This window comes from Lolium perenne, chromosome 4 (assembly GCF_019359855.2).
Source record: "Lolium perenne isolate Kyuss_39 chromosome 4, Kyuss_2.0, whole genome shotgun sequence".
NCBI classification, from domain to species: Eukaryota; Viridiplantae; Streptophyta; class Magnoliopsida; order Poales; family Poaceae; genus Lolium; species Lolium perenne.
In genome coordinates this window covers 12,252,998-12,260,533 of record NC_067247.2, presented here as the reverse complement: position 1 = coordinate 12,260,533, position 7,536 = coordinate 12,252,998, and the positions used below count along the sequence as shown (strand labels likewise).

Sequence of the window (7,536 nt, the reverse complement as noted above, 5' to 3'; positions counted from 1 at the left end):
CTCGGAACATAGGTGTGTTTGAGCAAGCATCAAGGCCAATCATATATGTAGCCCTGGGAAGAAAGAAAGAACAGGATCCAACTCCAAAAGAAAAGTGTCCCCTGAACCCTTTGTTTTGTATGCTTAGGTGCTCTGAGCATTCCCTGCAAAATGGGTGCTAAAATAGAGGGATGCTCAACATTTCTAATTTTCTTTTGCAATTTAGGTTTGAAAAAGAGAGCATGACTCCTCTAAAACTCAAGCAAATTTCATGGGCTTCGAGTTAAAAACTGAGGCATGTGGTGTCTGCTAACTCAAGTTCTTCCAGCAGTACGGATACATCATTTGTGGTGCAGTACAACAACGGAGGATATGATCAGTTAGGAATGTAACCAGAATGTACAATGCGCACACAGGTTTATGGAACGGTTCAACAACACACTTGCTAATACACAAGAGGCAAAGCGACCTGTAAATCTGAATCTGGCAGCTTCACAGAACCAACAGATGATAAATAGAAGTCCTCATTAAACAACAGTTCTGTCTTACCGGCCATCTAGATGCATGAGCTCCGAGAATACGGCTTTCTGTCCTGACATGCTCATCACTGAACCTGAAGATGGTCGTACCCAGTTCGTCAACAATGGTGTCTCCTCGGAGTGGTACCAGTCGTCCGTCAGATCTGTTGCACCCCGCTGCAGCTGTAGTGCGACCTGGAGGTTCCACAGAACATCACCCATAGATGGCCTATCCGTGCTCCGTTCAGCGACACACTGCTCTGCAGTCTCTGCAAATTTCCTGAAGCACCTTGGTGTGATTTTGCCCACGAGATAGGGGTCGATGATCTCATCGAGCACACCTTTTCTCTGGAAAGACAACGCCCAGTCACGCAGGCTCACTTGCTCCTCAGGAAGACTGGTGTTGATTACTGGACGTGCGCAGAGAACCTCAAACAGAACAACCCCAAAGGAGTACACGTCTGATTTGTTGGTGAGCCGCTGGTACCGAAAGTATTCAGGATCTAGATATCCAAAGCTGCCTTTCACGGCAGTGCTCACATGGGTTTTATCCATGTCTGTACTAGCCTTAGACAACCCAAAGTCAGAAACCTTTGCCACCCACTTGTCATCCAAAAGAATGTTAGTAGTTTTCACATCACGGTGGATGATGGCCTACTTCGCACCGGTGTGCAGGTAATGCAGCCAGCAGTGCTGCACCAATGCATATCACAAGACGCTGCTCCCATGGCAATGGTGGTTTGTTGGTGTTGTATAAGTGCTCCTGGAGTGTCCCGTTGGCCATGTAATCATACAACAAGATCATCTCGGACCCTTCATCACAATACCCAATCAGTGACACGAGGTGGCGATGCCGGAGATCGGTTAACATCTCGATTTCATTCCGGAATTCGTGGATGCCCTGCTGGGACAGCGGGTTACCACGCTTGATTGCCATCTTCTTCCCACCAGCTATCTGGCCGTGGTATACATTCCCAAACCCACCTTTGCCAAGCAGGAAGGCTGCATTGAAGTTATTGGTGGCTTCTTGGATTTGCATGAACGAGAAGCGGTGGCAAAGCTTGGAATCCTTTGAGTGCGAGGTGGTTAATAGCAGATGTCTGTGCCCATCTGGAGGATTCCAGCGACTCCAGTTGGCCATGCCATGATTGTCAGTTTTCTTCTGACTTCTGTACAAAACACAAATGCAGAAACAGACAAACGACAGTGCCAAGAAACCAGAAGCAGCTCCACCAACGATTGCTGGGATACTAGCATCCGTTTTGTCTTGGCCATGAGATGCTGTGTTAGAACCCCCATCACGATTTTGCATGAGCGTAGGGTTGACACCAGCAAGGTTATTATTGCTATTATCTTGTAGCTTGAAGACCTCCAGGCCATTCAGAATCGCATCAACATATTCTGACCTGGCTGAGATATCGGGGTGGAGTGCCACCCACAGATCTGTCTGACCAGATCCAACTGTGACAACGATGTAGTTGGTGTAAAACGGAATACCAAGTCCTCCGCTCCAATAAATGACATCCATTTGCTCTTCAGCAGTATGATTATTGATGTATATGAAGAAACTCCTCTGGTAAGCCTCCGTAAATTCGTTCTGTATCTCACAGAAATGGAACCTCAAAAGGTAGTAAAATCCTGCATCAACAGGCAAGACCCATGTAAGGTTGTAGCTTAAGTTGACGTCTACATCTGTTGCCATAGATCTTGCTGTCTCATAGAGATACACTGGTGCCACGTAATCTGGCATGCTAGGCGGGTAACTGATTGTGACATTGCTGTCTCTGAAGAAATTCACCCCATCTGAAGGTCCATGAATATATGGGGAGTCCTCTTCCCATGAGCGGTAAAAGACGGAATCATATTTCCCTGAGGTAGTCACACCCCCAATATTAAGACGGTACATTGTTTGAAAGCCTATGTCAGAGGAAACTGGGACTAGATCTCGGTTCCCACCATTCACAAATCTGGGCACCGGTGTCGTGAAAATGTCAGGAGTGGGCACAACCTCAATGCCATTCACAAACGCGTAAGACCCAACGTGGCGGGATGATGGAAAAAATGTGACTTTGAGTTTACCTGAAGTAACACTCAAAGAGTATTCACGGATGAGGTAAGTGTGTCCCATGACCTGAGCAGTCTGGAAAGGGTTGAAGTCATTTAGAAGGCTATGGATCCCTGCAGTGACACTAAACAGGGCATCTGCAGCAGAATGTTCACCATAAGCGGTTGGATAGAAGTAGAGTCGAAGGAACACGCGACCAGGATCAACCCCAAATGCATATGTGAAATTCGAAGTGAAGAGGCGAGCAGTCATATAAGGAACTGGAGAGGGAAGTAAGGGGTCTAGGTATGACGCGTTGGCTGGAAAGCCAGGAAGAGCCATCCCCAAGTTAGCGTCCCCTTCCCATGTTCGACCATCAGAATCACTGGCACTGCTGGTGGCGCCACATCTCAGGCGGAGCTGGCGAGAGCCTTTGGAGGCGTCAGACACCATGGGAAACAACAAGAGAGCCATCAGTGGCAGGCATGTGAGGGCAAATAGTGGTTGGATTGGGTAGGCCATAGTGGGCGTTGTCTTTCTGTCTGAGTGTGCCAAGACAAATGCCGAAGAGTTTTTGTCGTTCTTTCATGTACAAATGTACCAAGCAAGAAAACTGGACTAAGGCCAATTGTAGAGATTCAGATAAGAGTCAACGAACATGGTTGATTTTGCATACTGTTCTTCCTTTCTGGCGAATGCGCAACAGGATAGCTAGACAACCCCACCTGAATATGCAGAAAAATAATCAGTTACAAACTGGGTGAGGACCAAACTGAATTGCGCCAATATTAGTCAATAATAAAATGATACGTCATAGCGCTTCAAGTGACCACGATAGAAGTTGGGATAGTAAGTAACATTATAAACCCTACAAGAACAACATAAAGTAATTTAGAAATAATCAAGGTTTCATGTTGTGGGACATGGAATAAGCAGCTCTGTTTCCCAGTCAAGGTTACCACTAGGAAATGGTAATCTCTGTGAGTGCGGGGTGAACAAGCTGATGAAGAGTAATTACGAGGAGGAACCTGGAAACTCTAGGCGATAACCTAGGCAAATACCGTCAAATTCAAAAGTTGGGTTCATATTTGTCAACACGTGGGCAAATACCGGTTAAGCTGCAGCCAAATAATAAGGATTTAGTGCTCCAACTCTTTTAGATGTGAGTACTTTCTCAAAACTAAACCGATTAACTATTTTATTGCTCAACCATAGTTTCTAACTATTTTGATGAGAGAACTTTCTCAAACCAGGGAATAAGTCAATACTTTTTTTTATTTTTTTGCAAAATCAGGGAATAAACCAATACTTGTCTCCTTATTTCTCGACCTCTCCCCTGCCCTTGAGGGCCTAGCTGCCATCAAGGCGCCAGCGGTTCAGGTTAGCTATCCTACCACACTCCATAACAACCCCCGTAACAGATATGAAGCTAGGTTGAAGAATAAAAAGTTGCTACAGAGGTTTAGCAGCCCTTATTTAGCAAACAAATATAAAGGTTAGTCCACATAAAGACATCAAACCTGAAGGATAGCAGAAACATAAAGAAGTGATCAAAGAATGGAGAGCTCACAAATTTAGATTTACCTGATAAGATAACTGAAGTTGCAAATTCCCAGTAAAAATGAGGTTGAGTATCTACAGGAGGATGATACACCAGCACAGTAGCTAAGCCTTGGGTTTGGTGAAGTGATAATGCAATGGTTGGAGGGGAAAAAAGGAGGATATATGGAGTGTATTTTGGCAAACAAGTACCTATACTTTTCACAAAATTAGAGGAATAACTATTTAGATTCTTTCCATAAATTATTTCTGTTTTATGTTTATAATACTTTTTTCAGCACATCAAATTTGTGTGCCCTTGGAGCGTCGGGTTATTATACATCATGCTTATAAAATAGGTTTACATTTTCCTACCTAACAATTAATTGATTTGTCATCACACCTTGCGTATGTTGGATTTTCGTACCAAAATATCACTTTGAGTTAAAATTTGTTCAAAATATAAATTTAGTAAAAATATACTGCAGAAAAATGGTTATGCTCGCTTTCTAGTAATTCCACCAAGTCACTTGGATCGGTTATTGCCTCTTTATCTATTTTTTGGCGCGCTAACAGAATTACAGCAGTGACTAACCAGTTAAAGAATTAAAGGTGATATCAAAATATTCTGACTAATGTAGAAGTTAGCCTAGACAGCATCGATAAAATACAAAAAGGCTTCACACAATGCAAGAAACAGAGGGCAGATTATTCCACTTGATCACTTGAGAACCACTCCAAACAAGCCCTGGATATAGAGGGCTTTAGGAGACTGGCAGGATAAAGAAGTAGAAAGATCTGTATATGTGGATGCTAATTCACATTTTCTTGGAGAAAACTGAAAGAATGTAGTCAGTTCAATAGTTCAGTACAAGGTACAATTCAGCGAGGAGTGATTCGGGCATTCATGGCAAGAAAATACTATACAAAGTAGTAAAATACACAAGAATTGAGGAACAATATTATGAACAAATGATACAAGAAATGAGGTGCTTCTACAATTTGAAAATACTGGTGAAAGAAGTAAAATTATTACTTATATTATAAATTTCTAAACTGACCTGACAAACATTGGAATTTGATAAAAGGCAATATCCTTAAGCTCAAGACAGGCATATGAAACTAAGGATACCTATCGAAAAGAGCAAAATAAATTTTTTAAGGGGACTTCAAAGCAACAAACAACTGGAAGACCCATACTCGAGTCAATGGCTGGCCAGAAGCTTTCATGACTGACCTGTGAATTGGCCTGAATGGCATCTCAGAATTGACAACATAGAAAGTGATTGTTTTTCTTCATTCTTTGATTTACAATTTCTGGCAAAGAAGCAAATATTTTGGATGACTTTGATTATTCCTACTAGTCATCAACTCGTGCACTTATGCTGGCCAGCTATTTCAAAAGCTGTTTAACTACTAAATTATCTTTATCACTTATTACATCTGAAAATGTACAGGAAGCGGTATATAATTAACTTAAGGATCATACATACAAAAAATTACCCCCAAAAAAAAGAAATAAATTATACTTTTTTACCTTTTAGGGTATATCTTGGTGGTCACCCTTTACGTAATAAGGTCCTAATGTCCATTGTTATCAAATCTGTTTTTAACACCATCTTCTATCCTATGGCGTATATGACATAACAGAAGCAACGATAGGATGAGGCACTTAAAGAAAATACTGAGAGGTGATCAGAGGAACGAAAAACAAAAGAAACATCATTTCATGTTCTAAGAAAGCAGAGCTTCTATCATAGAAAACAATGTACATCAACTTTTACAATGATCATATGACATAAAATTGACATACAAACAGATCTTCCTCTCACAATAAACTGTTGGTGGATTACAGAAAAGTGACGAAATAGTACTGAAGTGAATTCCTACATGCTTTGTTTACCAAATTTAACTAGTCCTAAAGGATCATTGTATCTGAGGCAAAACGGAAATAATTGATAAAGCAGAAATAAGAAATTTTGCATCAAGCTTCGTGTATATACATAAAGGTGACAGGAACTTACAAACAGATCTGCTGCCTTTGGGAACCTAAGAACACCTTCAGTAGTTCAGTGCAATTAGCCTCTGAGGTTTTGTTCAGTGTTGTATCAGGAGCTGCTTTCTGGTCCTATTACCAAACAACGTTGTTAGAGTTTTCTTCAAACTAAGCTTGAGTTGCTATCCCTAGGTAAATATGTCACACCATCACTCCTTATGAAGATACCGCTGTATTAGTTATCAACCGGATTGCTGATCCACATAAATAAATATTATACAGAAGCACAGAAGAAACTATAACAGGCTAATTGCATTTTTTTGTGGGCCATTGCATTGACTAATCTAGGACCTGAGATCTTTCAACGGAATGCTTAGACCATTGAGATATAGCTATAGAGATTGGGCTAAAGGGAAAGTTGTGGATGTACCGTTGCGCTAAACCATTGAGATATGTAGCTATATAAGCAACATTTCTCATGGAACGCTGACATAAAAAAGGGGAGTTATATCTTATATGGTAGAACACTGACAATTAAGGTTTTCAACTCTCTACGGTCTTTTTATCCAAAAGCACTTGCACTATTTCCTAGCTACTAGTATCACGGTATTACCAGTTGAGTTGACTGGGAAATCATTCCCAAGGAACATCCTTCAGTTATAATTCAACTCAGCAAATCAGCGAACACATAGAGTGCATAGCCTAACGGCAGGAAATACAGAGGAAAAAAAAAGACTGGAACTGGGCGAGTTAAGGTTCTTCAGGCCTGATCCCTTGAAGTGCATGCGCATTGTATGCGGCTCAGACCTGTCTTGATCAGCGGCCACCGTGGAAGCCTCGGCGACCGCCGGCGCCTCCTTCCCGTCCTCCCCTCTCTTTGTTTGCTTGAGGTCTGGTTCTGCGTTCCAACGGCAAGGAGGTGATACGGAGGCAGCAGTTGGGTAGGAGAAATTGGTGGCGTGGAGAGAGGGACGAGAAGGCGGCGGCGTCGGGATATTTTATAATTTGCCACACATTACATTGGACCTTTATAATTTGCCACATATTACTTTGTCTTTTACTATTTGCCACACATTACACTCATTTCTTTATAATTTGCCCTATTCCCCACTTTACAGCTTTATTATAATTTTTTACTCCAAAATACTTTGTGAAATACCCTAACTGTACGTATGTGGCTGGAACTAGTTGAATCGATGAACAAGACGAATCAAATCCCCCAATCAGTTGGTCGGTCAACCACTGCTATTCCCCATTCCTCTTCCTAGTGACCACACAAGGTCACAAGCGAGAACCATCCGATGCAGCGAGCGTGCCAGGGTCCTCGCCGGCTGGCCGGCCGCCATGCTCACGATCGTCCCGTGTCCGGCCAAGCGACGGCGAGCTCCCATGGCAGGGGAGACAGCGGAGCTCCTCAACGCGTGGTACAGGGGCCGGGCGGGGACCCCAAAAATGGAGCC

The 7,536-nt window shown here is 42.6% G+C and overlaps 1 pseudogene; it reads right to left on the bottom strand.

Annotated features, from left to right (window-relative positions):
* Window positions 1–237: 237 nt before the first annotated feature.
* Window positions 238–4,268, bottom strand: LOC127291784 (receptor-like protein kinase FERONIA; annotated as a pseudogene).
* Window positions 4,269–7,536: the final 3,268 nt, after the last annotated feature.